The 17,670-nt window shown below is 43.0% G+C and overlaps 1 long non-coding RNA gene across 1 annotated transcript; it reads right to left on the bottom strand.

Annotated features, from left to right (window-relative positions):
• Nucleotides 1-2,550: 2,550 nt before the first annotated feature.
• LOC308584285 lies at nt 2,551-16,899 on the bottom strand. The gene is made up of 4 exons (XR_014006740.1): nt 16,801-16,899; nt 15,599-15,712; nt 10,011-10,052; nt 2,551-2,616 (listed from the first exon to the last, which is right to left on the bottom strand). It is a non-coding gene; the product is annotated as an uncharacterized lncRNA (long non-coding RNA).
• Between the last annotated feature and the right edge of the window lie 771 nt (nt 16,900-17,670).

Genomic DNA, 17,670 nt, shown 5'->3' on the forward strand with positions numbered 1-17,670 from the left:
ATCAAGTGACCAAACTGAGCCTTCTAATGTGTATTTTTCTGCATGAGGCTTTGTTTCGTCAGAATCGAGTACAGTGGTACCTCGGGTTACGTGTTTTCAGGTTGGGGACCATGGGAAACCGAGAAGTACTGGAAAGGGTTACTTCCGGGTTTTGCCGCTCACACATGCGCAGAAGCGCCAAATCGCATAAAGCGTGTGCTCAGACGCGGCCCTGCAGGTTACGAACGCTGTGGGTTGTGGACGTGTCTTCGTCACGGTTTACATCCGCAACCCGAGGTTCCACTGTACACACTTCCAGAGCTAATGCTAAATACATTAATTCTGGTAAATGAGCCACCATAGCCACTAGAGGGCCATGAAAATTGGTGTCCTGGGCTTTTTAAACTGGTCTACTTATGTACTATCTGAAACCAAAAGGGCACATTGCCTGCTAGAATTCTTTTCAGCGGACTAGGCCTGCACGCCTTCTTCCCTGTCTGCTACAGATTCCTGCATTTCAGGGTAGCATACCCTCCAACATTTCTCCAATGAAAATAGGGACGTCCCATTCCATCATGATAATTCAACTATGTGCTCAGGTCCTTCTTGCAGGCAGAGGCTGGATCAAAGCACATCGAAAAAGCTTTCAGGAAAGTGTGTTGTAAGCCGCATAATGAGAAATCAAGTTGGTGAAAGACGGAACTCTACAGCGCCATCTGGTGTCCCAGTGTTATATTGCATTTAAAACTAATGTAGCTGAGTCCAGAGGCAGATTTAGGGCAGTGTGACCTGTTCCCACACACAGGTCGCCAAGCCAAGGGGCATCTTCCCACCTCCTACCCAAAGCCTTTCAGGGGGTTGGAGTAGACGACCAACTCTACAATGCTATGATTCTAAGTGCTCACTTTGGGTAAGCAGGGCACCAGGCATTGGGAAGGAGGTGTGAGGGCTCTGGCAGGGTCCTATGGCTCTCCCATCTTCTTCCTACATCTGGGATAGTGCTAACTAGGCTTTGGGAAGGAGGTGGGAAGACTCTAGGAGAGGCTCGGTTTGTAAATGTGTGAATAAGTCATATTTCTAAAAGTCACCAACAGTCTCCGCCGTGTTGTCTACACTGAAAGGCAGCAGTTCTTCAGGGTTTCCATCCAGGGAAATAGCTGCGATTGAATCTGAGACCTTCTGCATTTGTAGCAGATGCTCCCCCACTGAGCTTGAACTGCTCTCTTACTTGCAACAACGGGGAAGAGGTTGAAGACCAGAGCAAAGCTCAGGTAGAGGAATTTCAGGGCTGGAGTTTCCTCTGAGATCTCTACCAAAGGGAAGGTGCTCTGAGGCAGAAGGAAGTGGAGTTTGGATGGGAAAGGGAGGTTCTCTTTACTTATAGTGTTGTTGTGCCACATTAAATTGCCTATGCAACCTATTTATCTTGGAGAGCTTCCTAAGTTTTACCTGAAGAACAACCTTTCTCATGCTGTTTTCTTTCCATATCAATTAATAGATTTCCTGTCATCTCACAAAAGCTGCTGCCAAATTGACAGCACCTGGATAAAACGGAAGTGGAATTTTGCGTAAGAGCTTGACTGTAATGCAGTTTGATGCAACCTCTTTTGGTTGGACTGTTCAGTTCAACTGCAATTGCAAAGACCAGAACAAAGTTCAGGTACGGGAACCTCATGCCTAAAATTTTCCCTGAGATCTCTGCTGAAGGGAAAGTGCTCTAAGGCAGAAGTCTTCTTTGGATGAAACAATAAGGTTCTCTTTACAGTGCTGCAGAGCCAAAGAGATGTTGAAACATACATTTGACATCCTATCAGAAGGTGGGATAACTTCTGTAATTCTGGGATGTCCAGGTCAAATCACAACTGCTGATAGATATGCAGTCTCCCTGTGACCCTCTGATCATTGTTGGACTATAATTCCCATCATACATGAATTGCAATTCCTACAATCCCTGATTTATTATGTGTGGGTTGATCCCCAAAGAAGATGGTGATTAAATTATAAGCAGCATTGGGATGAGGTGAGCCCATTCATGGGAGCCACTGACACTATCTCGCTATCACACCCACACCCTTTCCTCAGTTCATTTCACTGTCCCCAAAATGGTTTCCTACCATAGTTTCTCCTTCCCACTGCTAATATCTTTCTCAATGACCTATAGGCACCCACAAGGTAGTGGCTTCTGAATTATCAGCTCCATTTAGGTCATGGCTTCAGTCTGGGTTGAGTTCAGCCTATCCCACCCGTGTTCACATAAACAACTTGGCAACAAAACCCAAGCTCTGCCTGGGTGCATGAAAAGCAATGGCTGCAGTTAACTGCTCCTGGGACTCGGGGTGAGGTCTTCTGTCAAGAGGGATATTGGGCAGATATGATGCACTTCCACTGGAGGTGGGTCATTTTAAGCCGTAGATGCTTTCTTTAAAAAATGAAAAAAATACAAATTCTCAATTGCAGTTTAATACGCGTTTAATTAGATGATCATATCAGTAGACTGATCTTTATTTCATTGCCTGCTTTCACAAATCGATTGATCAGGCCCACTTCCACAACTAAGATCCAGAAGAATCAGCGTAGCAATCAGGCATTCACACCTATGGATGTGGGCTGCTCACTGACGTCACTCATCTGGAAGTGCTTTCAAATTAAAATTGGAAAAGATTGGGAAGAAAAGGGAGAAAAGGTGAAAATCGGTGTGCAAAGACCAAAGCCTTTAAGGAACGGAAAAGTTTTTAAATCCTGCAAGCAATTCTGCCTCCCCCCCCCTCCTGGTAGAAAAGGGGGTATTTGTTTATTTGTTATCACTTTGGGAAGCTAGGAAATACAATTGGGACCTCCCCATTTGGCAACAGACCACCAGGGAGGGAAGACTAGTCTCCATTAGGACGTCACAATGGAAGAGGAAACGTTCAATCTCCATTTCCACTGACTTGGCTACAAACTTTCCTGTGCTGCCTGTCTACATTCTAAATTTGCTAAAACGTGTCCCCCTTCCTCAGAATAAGGGGAGAATTGGAAAATTTTCTCTTTGCCATTTTTGTCTTTGGCATTCAGCGAGTTTGGAAGATTAAGGAAGCTGCCTCTGGGCTGGCTGTCGTCGGATTGGTGGAGGGAACTTGTTTTTCTCCTTTATTGTGCCAGACTGTGAGACTGACCTTGACATTCTTAAGCTATTATGAGTTCAGAAAGGCTGAGATGTGGCTCCAAAGCTCCACAATTTGAGGAGTCGGTGATGTCAATGTTAACTGACATTAAAGAAGGTTTGGATAAAGTCAAAAAAAGAGGAGTGGTTTTCTATATTAAAGAAAAATGGAATCCATAATTGGCATTTAAAGATGAGGAAGGAAGACACATAGCCGTTGAAATTACAGCACAAGGTGAAAAATATTTGTTATTAGGAATCTATGCACCTAATGATGGCAAAGTGGAATTCTTTAAGAACTTGGAAACAAGTCTTTTGGAATATATGTGTCAGGGGCTCAGGAACAGAGGCACAGGGGAGAGAGGAAATGGAGAGCGAAGGGGAAGAATCTGAGGGCAGTGTAGGGGAGTATGGGAGTGACCCGAGAGATTCCATGAGCTTCTCCAGCGAATCAGAAGATTCCCAGAAGGAGGCGCCGATGGTCAGGGCAAGGGGGGTCCCAGGGGGGACACACCAGAAACAAGGGGCCAGCGGGGACTCCCAAAGCAGCAGCTGGAAATCAGGACCAGCTTCCTCACCAGAGCGTAGTGGGGGGGAAGAGTCCCATGTGTCAGGGCCAGTGTCTCCTCCAGCAGGGAGAGAAGATGAGTCAGGGCTGACCACGCCTCTATCGGAGACTGGGGAAACGGAGGGGAGGTCAGGCCCAGTTAGCCTCCCCGAAGGGGGAAGCAGTGACAGGAGCAGTGTAACGGTCAGGAGGAAGGTTGCCGGCTGGGCGCGCGTGCCAAGTTCGAATGTACAGGTGCGTGGGACAGCAAAAAACCCGGATTGGGAACCAGGTCCTAAAGCCCGCCGGAGGCAGGGGGAAGACTCAGGGGACACAGCGTCAGAAGAATCTAGGAAGGGCGAAACCCCAGCTGACAGGCGGAGCCGGAGGAGGAAAGAGCAAAGGAAGAGGTGGAGCAAGGCTAGAGTCTTAAACTTGTGTCTGGGGGGAGGAGATTCAGACGGAGCTTCAGCGGTCTAGAGTTTCAGACGTAGAGCTGCACGCTGCGGCTGTGAAAGCGAAACTGAACTTCAATAAAGACTTTTGTATATAAGAACGAACTGGCGTTGGTCCTTTGTGAGCTGGGACCTCGGGCAGCTCTGACAATATGGATTACAAATTAATACTGTTGGGGGACTTGAATGGAGTTGCATCTACTTTGATGGACAGGACTCAGAGATCAAAGGTATCGAACTCTGGCAGACCACCTAAGGCTTTCTTTGACCTAACTGACAAATTTCATTTGTCAGACATATGGAGAACCAGAAATCCAATGGAAAAAGTTTTCACTTTTTCCCCCAGATACAAACCAAGTATTTTCAATAATAGACTACATATGGATATCCAGAGACTTGGTTCCTAAAGTAACAAAAATGGAAATTTGCCCTAAAACTTGCTTGGATCATAATGCAGTTTTTATGGACTTAAAAATGTTTGTACAGGGTTCCTTCAGATGGAGAATGAACGACGACTTGTTGAGAAGCACGTCAATTGTTAATAAGGCCCAAAAAACCCTAAAGGACTATTTTGAACTTATTATGATCCAAGGAACGGAAACAAGGGTTATTTGGGAGGCCAGCAAAGCAGTAATGAGAGGGTTTCTGATACAACAAAATTCGACTAGGAGAAAGTCACAGAATGAGAGAAAAGATAAAATTATGGAACAACTAAAAGACAAAGAGAAGAAACTCAGAGGAATCCCAAAGAATTTGCAGATTCAAAAAGAAATTAAGGTCTTACAGGTTCAATATTCACAGTTAGTAAATCAAGAATTAGAATGGAAGTTGAGAAGGATGAAACAAAGAAATTTTGAATCTCCAAATAAATGTGGGAAATTATTAGCCTGGCAATTAAAGAAGAGACAAAAGCAAAGTACTATCACAAATATTGTAACAGAAGAAAAATCTATAGAGAACCCTGCAGACATAATGAAGCATGTGAAATAGTGGTGTAACAAGGATCAGACAGACACAGCAATTGGAGAAAAGAAGGTGAGGTTTTATTGCTGAGCAATAAGGGACCCAGATGGAACCCTTTCCAAAAGTCTGGGACCCTGAGAGATACAAGTCCTGAGGTTATATACCTGAGCAAATCACATATCATGAGACAGTCCCGAACGCCAGCAAAAAATAGCCAATTAGCGTGCTTCTTGCCATGCTCCTGATCTTACGCAGAGTTTTACTCCTAACTTCTGCTTTCCATTGTCTTTTCCCTACTTCTGACAGAACAGGGAAATAAGGCTTAGGGAGGGAATCTCCTGGTGCTACCTCCCCCTTACGCATCTGCTCTGTGAGGATTTTTGTGGTTAGGCCCTTCCTGTTTTGTGGACCATTTTAGCCTGTAGTTGAGGGGGATATTTGTACCAGCGGCTTGTGATTCATGGCTTCCCCTTTCCTATAGGGTACAGGATGTTACTAGGTGAAAGGTCGGTTCTGGACTTGCGGTTCCAAGCAGTTTGCAGTTAGCTAAGGCAAAAGCTATTCTTGATTCAAATGGATTATAAAATACTGTAAACCCTGATTATATGTGAGCATATGTGAATATATTGATTACTCATAACTGATTATATGAATAGCATAAAGGTAGCCCCCTTTCCTTGCTTCAATAAGAAAATGTTTTTACAAATATTATAAACAACTGTATAAAAAGGACAAAGAGGATTTGGTAAAAATTGAGCAATTTATAAAGACTAATGGTTTGCTGCAGATACTGGAAGATAAAAAGATCCTACTAACAGGTTCAGTTATAAGACAGGAAGTGGAACAGGCAATAAACTCAATGCAACTTGGCAAGACCTGATGGTCTATCAGTGAAATATTACAAGACACTGAAAGATTGGCTTATTCAACCCCTGGTAGAAGTATCTAATTTGATTTTACGAGAGGGCAAAGCACCTGAAACCTGGAAGGAAGCTTATATCACTCTGATTCCTAAACAGGGTCAAGATAGATCCAATGTTAAAACCTATAGACCAATCTCCCTACTCAATGTGTATTATGAAATGTTGGCAAATATAATGGCTAACAGGCTAAAGAAGGTTTTATCTAAGTATATCCACAAGGACCAGGCAGGATTTCTGCCTGGAAGACATATGAAAGACAATATTAGAAATGTGGTGGATATCCTGGAAAAGCTGGAAGCAAGAAAGAGTTGTAAAGCAATGTTTGTTAGTATCTCAGCTTACAGTCAGAGGTACCTGGCCTCCCCCGAGGCAATTAAGCTGGATACTTGATGACCTCTCCGCTGCGTCTCCCGGCAGGCTAGGTCATAACTCTGGCGATTCTCCTCATCAATCAGACGTGAAGAACACACCCTCCGCTACTCTGCTTCTCTCTCCCTCCCTGCATTCTCCCAGGGAGGAGAAATGAGACAGACAGGAGTCCTTTTTACATGTTTTATTCCTGTCACTCAACAGTACATAGAAATGTGACTGTTCCCTTCAGATTCCATCAGAAGAGGCACAACTCCACCCCTGTACTTCCAGCACAGGTCACATGACACTCTGAGCTAACATCCGGTGCTCAGTACAGAGAATAGGCTCCACCTTTTCTCTAGCAGTACATCTGCAAACCACAACATCCTGGAGCTGGCTTTTGCCTCGGTGCTTTTTCCCAACAATGTTAATGTTTATTGATGCAGAGAAGGCCTTTGACAATGTATCTTGGAGTTTTATGCTATATAATTTTGAGAGTAATGGGGGTGGGCCAAGATTTTTTAAATGGTATTAAAGCGATCTATCAGGAACAAAAGCTAAAATTATTGTAAATAATGTGGTTTCAGAGGAAATTAGAATTGAGAAGGGAACCAGGCAAGGGTGCCCACTTTCCCCTCTGCTGTTTATTTCAGTTCTAGAGGTCTTGCTAAGTATGATTAGAAAGGATGAACAAATTAAAGGTATTACAGTAGGATCCAAACAATATAAATTAAAAGCCTTTGTGGATGATCTAGTATTGACATTACAAGACCCAGACTCCAGTGCAGTTAAAGCACTGGAGCTGATACAAGAGTTGGGGGTGAATCTGTCTGGGGAAAATCTGAATAAAGACAACTACGAGAAATTATGGAATGAAATTAAGAGAGATTTGGAAATAAGGTCAAATTTAAAATTGTCACTAATGGGCCGGATTTCAGTGATTAAGATGAATGTGCTGCCAAAGATGTTATTTTTTGTTCCAAGCCCTCCCAGTTATAGACAATGTAAAATGTTTTAAAGAATGGCAGAAAGCTTTATCTAGATTTATCTGGCAGGGGGAAAACCTAGAATTAAATATAAATTCCTTACGGACTCTAAAGAAAGAGGGGGATTTCCCCTGCCAGATTTAAAAATTTATTTTGAAGCAGCAGCATTCTGCTGGATTAAAGAGTGGATGCAACTAGAAGATACAGATCTATTAGATTTGGAGGGTTTGGACAATGTGTTTGGTTGGCATGCATATCATGGTATGATAAGGTAAAGGCCCATAATGCCTTCAAAAATTAGGTAATTAGGAAATCGTTGTATAATGTTTGGATAAAATATAAAGATCTTTTAGAAAGAAAGACACCCAGATGGCTTTCACCAATGGAGGCAAAGGCCCAGAAAAAGTTAAATATGGACAACAAATGGTTGAGATATTCTGATTTATTGTTAGAAGATGAAGAAGGATATAAATTAAAACCATTTGATCAAATTAAAGATAAGTTAAATTGGTTACATTATCACCAAATTAATGAATTGTATAAAATGGATAAGAAAAATGGTTTTGCTTCTGAAAAATCCAAGTTGGAGATGGAGTTGTTGGATAATAAAGGTAAACATTTATCGAAAATGTATAAGTTATTGTTGGAGTGGCATACAAAAGATAAACAAGTTAAATCTGTGATGATAGATTGGGCAAGAGACGTGGGACATAATATAATGTTTGAGGATTGGGAAAGACATTGGAAGAAAGGGGTAAAGTTCACTGCAGGTACAGTATTAAAGGAAAATATAATGAAAACGATGTACAGATGGTATTTGACTCCTGTTAAATTAGCAAAGATTTATCATAACTGTGATAATCTATGTTGGAAATGCAAAGAAAAGGAAGGAACTTTTTATCACCTGCCCTAAGGTTAAAGACTTCTGGGAAAAGATTTATAATGAATTGAAAAAAAATGTTGAAATATACATTTATAAAGAAGCCAGAGGCCTTTCTTCTTGGAATAACAGGTTTGGAATTGCCCAAGAAAGATGTTAAATTGCTTTTGTATGCCACAACTGCTGCTCAAATTTTACTAGCTAAAAAGTGGGAAACCCAAGAATTACCAACGGCGGGAAATTGGCAGATGAAGATGATGAATTTTTCGGAGCTAGCCGACCTAACCGGAAGACTCTGTGACCAGAAGGAGGAGGAGTATCGGGAAGAATGGACAAAATTTTGTGATTATTTAACTAAATTTGTTAAGTTAAATTAACTGGAAATAGCTTGCAGGTAACAGATTGTCTTAGGAATCAATATACCGTAGTTTTCGCTCTATAAGACGCACCGGACCATAAGACGCACCTAGTGTTTGGAGGAGGAAAACAAGAAAAAAAAATATTCTGAATCTCAGAAGCCAGAACAGCAAGAGAGATTGCTGCACAGCGAAAGCAGCGATCCCTCTTCCTGTTCTGGCTTCTGGGATAGCTGTGCAGCCTGCATTCGCTCCATAAGACGCACACACATTTCCCCTTACTTTTTAGGAGGGAAAAAGGGAGTCTTATTGAGCAAAAAATATGGTAAGTTAAGTGATGTTGAATATGTTTATTTTCGAATTGAAAAGATATAAGGATGTTAACAGACTAAGTCAAGTTTATAAGAATTATGATTTGGAAAGCCGTTAAAAGGATATGCATGGAAATTCAACCAAGGGGAAGAGAGGAAGTCACTTAACAATGTTATTAAGTGTAATTTCAATAGGGTTATGATTTATGTTTGTATGTTTGTTTGTTTATAATTTTGTGAAAATTAATTTTAAAAAATTGAATAAAATTCACCTGTCTTGGGAGACACTCAAGCCAGTCGTTTGCCTTCTAAAAACCTGGGTTCAGAATTGGCCACAGACAAGAATGGATCTATTAAATTATTTCTCATCTGCAGCCTAGGATTGCAGTTGCTTTTTAAATAGCCATTCATTTCCCAAATATTTCTAAAATGCAGCAATAACTTTCACCATGTTTGGCTTTCTAGTATTCTCCATGATGATGGCACCCCTGGTTCAAGTCCTTATGGACCATGTGGTTTCTAGCTCTGGTTTTACTGGTTATTATGATGTATTTTTGTACTTCAGGGGAGGTCTGGAAAGTGCAGAATGAAATGGGACTCTTTGTTGCCAAATGACTCTTTGTTGCCAAATGACTCTTTGTTGCCAAATGACTCTTTGTTGCCAAATGACTCTTTGTTGCCAAATGACAGCTGCCTAATCTTCACTGAGGGTTGTCTTAAAATTTTGTACAGCTAGATCAGAGCTGCCAGTTTTTACTGCCCATGGGACATGCAGCCTGCACAGTTTGCACCCATATGAACATCCGCGGTATCAAAATTCCCTGTGGACAGATGAAAACCTTGAGGCTCTAATGCTTAAGAAAAATGCAGAACCTAGTAATGCTGCATCAAAACTGAATCCAACCTTTTACTTAAAGAAACAGAGTTAATATTATATGAGTATATTATCAGCTACTCTGATCCATAAACTCATTGGTGACTATTTTTTTTAGCACATGCAAAGCCCTGCTTCTGCTTCCTCCAGTGAAGATGTAGAGTGTAGATCAGGAAATCAGGATTAAAAATGAGCAAGCATTCACAAGTAAGTGGGAACACCAACTCAATGGATATGACTTACTTCCCCAGAGTATTCCCAAGGATCCATACTCCGGAAGTTGGTCTGTGCAAAAGACAGAGAAGTAAATTGTCATTCTTTGAGAGCACTTCCTGTGCAAAAAAAAAAAATGATATTAATTTGATGTCCGTTTTGTTTTGAGCATTGGAATAGCGCTTTCAAATATGAGAGCCTGAGGTCCTGGACTAGGAAATGGGATACCAGCCTTCAAATCATCATGAAGCTCCTTTGGTGGCCTTGGGCCAGTCACTCACTCTCAGCCTGGTCTACCTTGCAGGGTTGATGTGAGGATTAAATTAGAAGCCATCTTGTGCTCCATGGAGAAAAAGGTGGGATATATATGTCATTCATAAATAAATTTCCAAAGCCTTCTGTAACAGCAAATCAGTATTATTATTTCCCATGATACCAATGGGCAGATCGAGGCTGAAAGTGAAAGTGTGGTTTACTTGAGGCCAGCTGGTGAGCTCATGGTGGAGTTTTACATATTTGGATTGTCAGGCATGGGAAGTCCTGATTTGCCTGATCAACATAATCAATTTTTCATAGAATGGTTGATTTGAGAGGCATCTTGTGTATATATATATATATATATATATATGCAGGTTTTGGTGTCTTCGGGTGTCTTCCCGTGTAAGAGTTGGGGTGTCTAGGCGACGTTTCGACGAGGTCTCACTCGTCATCTTCAGGCTGGTGCTTTCGGCTTCTTGTTACTAGAACAGAGCAGGATCTCAGTGTTTGAGTTCCTATAAATACTGTTGAGGGGGTGTGGTGTATAGCCTCCAACGTTCTGGGCAGAGAGGAAGTTCCCAGGTTAATGTGCCTTTTCTTCTTTTGTTCATTAATTACTTGAGGGATATCTTGAGTGATTACTTGAGTGATATTCTGAGTACCACTTAGGAGGGTCATTAGGTGTGGATTAGTTGCTAAAGCTTTCGTGTCTTGACCTCTTGAGCTTGTGAATAGTTTTTCTGAGAAGATGGCTGTACTGCACTTAGTTGTGCTCTGGCTTGGCTTCGTGTATAGGGGCGAGCTGTGGTTTTGTGCCCTGTGCCAGCCAGATCTGTGTAGGGATTGCAGGGGGGTGCAGCATCCGGAGGTGCCACTATGGTTTGGCTACTGGATGGTGTCTGTAATTTATCTGTGGAGAGGGTCTGGGTTTGGGTCTGGTGTGGTTGATTGGAGATGGCGTTCTGTGTGCCTCTGGTTCTGGTGTCGGTTTTTGTGGGGAGGGCTAATTTCCAGATGTCTGGCAGGCGGGACGTGTCGTCACGCTTGTTCATGTTGTGAGGGTGTTTCTCTATCTCGATGGCTTCCATGATTATTCTCTTGTGGTGATGTTCCATGTTAAAGAGCAATTTGGAATCTGCAAAATTAATTTCGTGTCCTGTTTCTTTCATGTGTTGGTAAAGAGAGGAAGTTTTTTCTTCTTTTTTGACGGCATTCTTGTGTTCTGCGATACGTGCATTTATTCGTCTGTTTGTTTGTCCAATGTACGTGGCTGGGCAGACTTTGCAGGGTATTTCATAGACCCCTTGGTTTTCTAACTGGATTTTATCTTTTGGGTTTCTGAGGATATTGGCTATTTTTTGGTTGGTGCAAAAGGCTGTTTTGATATTGTGTTTATGGAGGATTTTGCTAATTTTATCTGTAGTGCCCTTGATATAAGGAAGGAGGGCCATGCCATTGTTTTCTTCTGTGTCTTGGTTTTTGGGGGGTGTTTCTTTTTGGATTAGCTTCGTAACCCTGTTTTGCTGGTATCCGTTGGCGATTAACACATTTGAGAGATTCTGTAACTCAGTTGTCAAGTGGTCTTTGTCAGCCAGGCGTTTGGTTCTGGAGATGAGAGTCTTGGCTACGGAGTTTATTTGTGCAGGGTGGTGGTGTGATTGTGCATGTAAGTAGCGGTTGGTGTGTGTTTTTTTCCGGTAGATAGTGTGTCCTAGGGAGCCATCAGGTTTTTTGTAGATTAGGACGTCAAGGAAGGGAAGTTGGTTGTTGGCTTCTATTTCCATAGTGAATTGTATTTTGGGGTGTAGGCTGTTGAGATGTGTGAGGAAGCTATCTAGTTTTTCCTTCCCGTGTGGCCAAATTACAAAGGTGTCGTCAACATATCTGAGCCAAAGTTTGGGTTTGTGTTCTGACTTGTCTAAAGCATTGGTTTCAAAGTGTTCCATGTACAGATTTGCGATGACCGGTGAGAGGGGTGATCCCATAGGTGCTCCTTCTATCTGTTTGTATCTTTGTCCATTGTGGATGAAGTACGTGTTGGTTAGGCAGTGGTTGGTCAGGTCCAGGATGTATTCGGGGGGATTGTATTTGTTTTGAATGGCTGTCAAGGCTTCATTAATGGGCACTTGTGTGCCGAAAGCACCAGCCTGAAGATGACGAGTGAGACCTCGTCGAAACGTCGCCTAGACACCCCAACTCTTACACGGGAAGACACCCGAAGACACCAAAACCTGCATTCCTGTACCCGTGAAAATCTACGAAAGCAAATATCTCACCTCTACGGGGAGGAAACCTTCCAGCTGACAAGAACCTACGAGAAACTAGAAATCCGAAGAGCCACCATCTTATGTGATCTCTTGTTCCTACGCAACTGCCGAGACAACAACTTAATTCCCACATGCTTCCAACTTAAATTCCACTCTAAAACCCCAGCTACCGAAAGGATCCTGAAACGAACTGAACTATCCCTAATCAGAAACGAACTACATAAGAAAAGATACCTACTAAACCAAACCAACAAAGATCTGCTCACTCTTCACCTCAAACTCTGTAACAAAATCCACCCTGCACTCTGGGACAAATGCAAACAACTAGCCGTTTGGAGAGCTGAAACAGAGTCCTCACATAAGACAGACATACACACCAACAAACTCCACAAACTAGAGAAACGCCAGAAGCCCAGCCACCCTCCACAACAACCCATGAAACAAACAGTACATAACATATCAGACAGGATCCTCACCTCAACTGAAACCAAAGTACTCTCCAAAGGTTTCAACTTTGCAGTCGCCCCGAGACGCATCCCCACGGAAAACATCATATGCGGAGTCGAAGCTAGCCTAACCAAAATCAACCCAGATGAAGCCAATAAAATCAGACTTGAAGTCACCAACATCCTCTGCTCCAGCAAACCACCCAGAAGCAATTTACACAAAGAAGAACAGAAAGCACTCACCAACCTGAGGAAAGACAACAACATAATCATTCTCCCAGCAGACAAAGGTAATGCCACTGTTGTGATGAACACATCGGACTACCAAGCAAAACTATCAAATCTACTCCAAGACCCTACCTACCAACCTATAAAAACAGATCCCACCACCTATCTGGAAAAAACCACCAAATCCAAAATAAAAGCCTCTCCTATCAGTGAAGAAATCCAGCTAAGAATCATCCCCAGAGAAAAATCATCCAGATGCCCCAAACTCTACGGTCTCCCCAAGATACACAAAGAAGGAACACCACTCAGACCAATAGTCAGCTCCATAGGCTCACCTCTACAAAATCTCGCTAAATTTCTCGCTAAGCAACTTCAGCCCTATGCAGAATCTATCGCTTCACACGTTACAAACTCCTTCCAGTTCATAGAAACAATAAAGAAGCAAAACCTACATCCCGATGACCTACTTGTGAGCTTCGATGTTGTATCTCTCTTCACACAAGTGCCCATTAATGAAGCCTTGACAGCCATTCAAAACAAATACAATCCCCCCGAATACATCCTGGACCTGACCAACCACTGCCTAACCAACACGTACTTCATCCACAATGGACAAAGATACAAACAGATAGAAGGAGCACCTATGGGATCACCCCTCTCACCGGTCATCGCAAATCTGTACATGGAACACTTTGAAACCAATGCTTTAGACAAGTCAGAACACAAACCCAAACTTTGGCTCAGATATGTTGACGACACCTTTGTAATTTGGCCACACGGGAAGGAAAAACTAGATAGCTTCCTCACACATCTCAACAGCCTACACCCCAAAATACAATTCACTATGGAAATAGAAGCCAACAACCAACTTCCCTTCCTTGACGTCCTAATCTACAAAAAACCTGATGGCTCCCTAGGACACACTATCTACCGGAAAAAAACACACACCAACCGCTACTTACATGCACAATCACACCACCACCCTGCACAAATAAACTCTGTAGCCAAGACTCTCATCTCCAGAACCAAACGCCTGGCTGACAAAGACCACTTGACAACTGAGTTACAGAATCTCTCAAATGTGTTAATCGCCAACGGATACCAGCAAAACAGGGTTACGAAGCTAATCCAAAAAGAAACACCCCCCAAAAACCAAGACACAGAAGAAAACAATGGCATGGCCCTCCTTCCTTATATCAAGGGCACTACAGATAAAATTAGCAAAATCCTCCATAAACACAATATCAAAACAGCCTTTTGCACCAACCAAAAAATAGCCAATATCCTCAGAAACCCAAAAGATAAAATCCAGTTAGAAAACCAAGGGGTCTATGAAATACCCTGCAAAGTCTGCCCAGCCACGTACATTGGACAAACAAACAGACGAATAAATGCACGTATCGCAGAACACAAGAATGCCGTCAAAAAAGAAGAAAAAACTTCCTCTCTTTACCAACACATGAAAGAAACAGGACACGAAATTAATTTTGCAGATTCCAAATTGCTCTTTAACATGGAACATCACCACAAGAGAATAATCATGGAAGCCATCGAGATAGAGAAACACCCTCACAACATGAACAAGCGTGACGACACGTCCCGCCTGCCAGACATCTGGAAATTAGCCCTCCCCACAAAAACCGACACCAGAACCAGAGGCACACAGAACGCCATCTCCAATCAACCACACCAGACCCAAACCCAGACCCTCTCCACAGATAAATTACAGACACCATCCAGTAGCCAAACCATAGTGGCACCTCCGGATGCTGCACCCCCCTGCAATCCCTACACAGATCTGGCTGGCACAGGGCACAAAACCACAGCTCGCCCCTATACACGAAGCCAAGCCAGAGCACAACTAAGTGCAGTACAGCCATCTTCTCAGAAAAACTATTCACAAGCTCAAGAGGTCAAGACACGAAAGCTTTAGCAACTAATCCACACCTAATGACCCTCCTAAGTGGTACTCAGAATATCACTCAAGTAATCACTCAAGATATCCCTCAAGTAATTAATGAACAAAAGAAGAAAAGGCACATTAACCTGGGAACTTCCTCTCTGCCCAGAACGTTGGAGGCTATACACCACACCCCCTCAACAGTATTTATAGGAACTCAAACACTGAGATCCTGCTCTGTTCTAGTAACAAGAAGCCGAAAGCACCAGCCTGAAGATGACGAGTGAGACCTCGTCGAAACGTCGCCTAGACACCCCAACTCTTACACGGGAAGACACCCGAAGACACCAAAACCTGCATTCCTGTACCCGTGAAAATCTACGAAAGCAAATATATATATATATATATATATATATATATATATATATATATATATATACACACACACACATACATACACACACACACTGCATTTTTATCTCTTTTGCAAAACAAAAGAACTCAATGGATATCACTTACTACTACTGCAGCAGATTCCATTGGTGCCACAGGAGACTGGGATTTCCCCATAGGTACAGTTTGTAGTTGCTGGGAATTGACAAGATCCTCCCAATATTTCACATAAACGTTGCCCTGTGTAAAAGAGAAGGGAAATAAATTCGTTTAAAGGGGGCAAAAGGGTTGCCAACTACTTTTTTCCCATACTAGAACGCTGCATATTTAATGGGATGACCAACTTTTACAGGCTTCTGCTGCCTCTCAACCTGCTAACTACTGTTTAATTGGCCAACATTAGCAAGGGTCAGATCGGTCCTCCTTCTCTGCAAACACTCCAGCTGATTCCTGAACCTTGTAAGGGGGCTGACACTCAGCTGCACCCAGCCAGTTGGGTGGCACTTAAATCATAAAATTATGATGATGATTATTACTGCTCCTGGGATCTTTTCTGCACAGCTGAAAAGCCTATATCTTGCAGGTTGTTAATGCAAGGAGAGAAAAATTAGCAGATAATGCACCCACAGACTCACATAATTGGCAACTATGTCAGCCTTCATTCCATTCTACTGAAGGTTCCCCTTTGCTTTCAACATCTGCTAATCAGAATTACAGCTGTTCTGAGTTTCAGAAACAGATTGCCATTTGTGCCCTCCCTGAGAATGGTATTTTCTGGAATCTCCCCAGTAGTGTTGCCAATGTGTCTTGCTCAGCTCACACCCAAATGTGCTGGCTATAGTCTTTTTCAGCTACCAGCTAGGTGAGGAGGGGGAAAGGCCCGCCCATTTGGCCAAGGGAAGCAATCTCTTCATTGGCTATGAAACTTGCTGGGTTAGGTCCATAATGGAATCCTTCATCAGATTTTTACTCTTCCTAGATCCAGGACCTCTGGAATTAGAAAGGACTTGGGGATCATGCACACTAACTCTTCTAAACTCCCAGCAATATAAATGACCACCATGGAACCTGCCTTGTGGCTCATCTGTATCCAGAACATTTCTGCTTTTGCAAAAGCCATGTATTCAATTTCAATATTAAATATATTGTTAAGTACTTTCCTCCTCCTCCACCCCTTTTTAAGCAGCCAGATAGAATAGGAAGCAGCCAAGTCAGACTGTTGTTCCACCTACAGCAGTTTCTCAGGGTCTCCGGCAGGGGAAATACCTGGGATTGAACCTGAGACTTTCTGCATTTCCAGCAGCTACTGCCTCCCTGTGCCCTCTTACCTGCAACAACATGGAAGAGGATGAAGACCAGAGTAAAGCTCAGGTAGAGGAACTTCATGGCAGCAGTTTCCTTTGTGATCTCTGCCAAAGGGAAGGCACTCTAAGGCAGAAGGAAGTGGAGTTTGGATGGAACAAGGAAGTTCTCTCTACTTATAGTGTTGCGGTGCCAAATCCGGTAACTGTCAGCATAGCATCTGAACCCTCCAGGCACCTTTCTCTTAAATGATCCTAAGCCATTTATTTATCTTGCACATTATCCTAAGATTTACCCACACAATCAACTTTCTCATATGTTGACAATCTGCCCTGTGTTCTAGGCTACAAACAGGCATCTCGTGCAACTCTCAGCATCCAAACTCTTCTCTCTTAACTCATCCTATGCAATTGATTCATCTTGCAGACGATCCCAAGATTTATCTGCAGAACAATCTTTCTCATCCTGTTCTCTTTCCATATCAATTAACAGATTTCCTGTCATCTCACAAGAGCTGTTGCCAACTTCACGGAGCCTGGATAGAAAGGAAATGGAATTTCAGGAAAAGCTCGGCGATAAAGCCATTTCTGAGCTTGGGAGGAGAGGGGGTTGCGGGTTATCCCCTCCCACACACGCGGGGGCTGGCCTTTTGCCCCCGCGAGATCCAGGGAATCCCCGGGCGTGCCTGCAACCTGGCCCACCAATCGGCGGGCTGGGGAGGCGTGGCCTAGCCTACTTAAGGCCAGGCATGCCCAGGGACCGCCCTCTTTCCCCTTGCCAGCTGAGCGGTTTTCCGATCCCACCCACCCTTATTTGGCGCACTGTCAGCCTTTTGGTTTTTTTGGCTACCTCGTAGCAAACATCACAACTTCCGCGGTATTGGCGGTTAGGCATTG

The sequence above is a fragment of the Podarcis bocagei genome (genome assembly GCF_964188305.1).
Source record: "Podarcis bocagei genome assembly, chromosome: 3".
In the NCBI taxonomy this organism is placed as follows: Eukaryota; Metazoa; Chordata; class Lepidosauria; order Squamata; family Lacertidae; genus Podarcis; species Podarcis bocagei.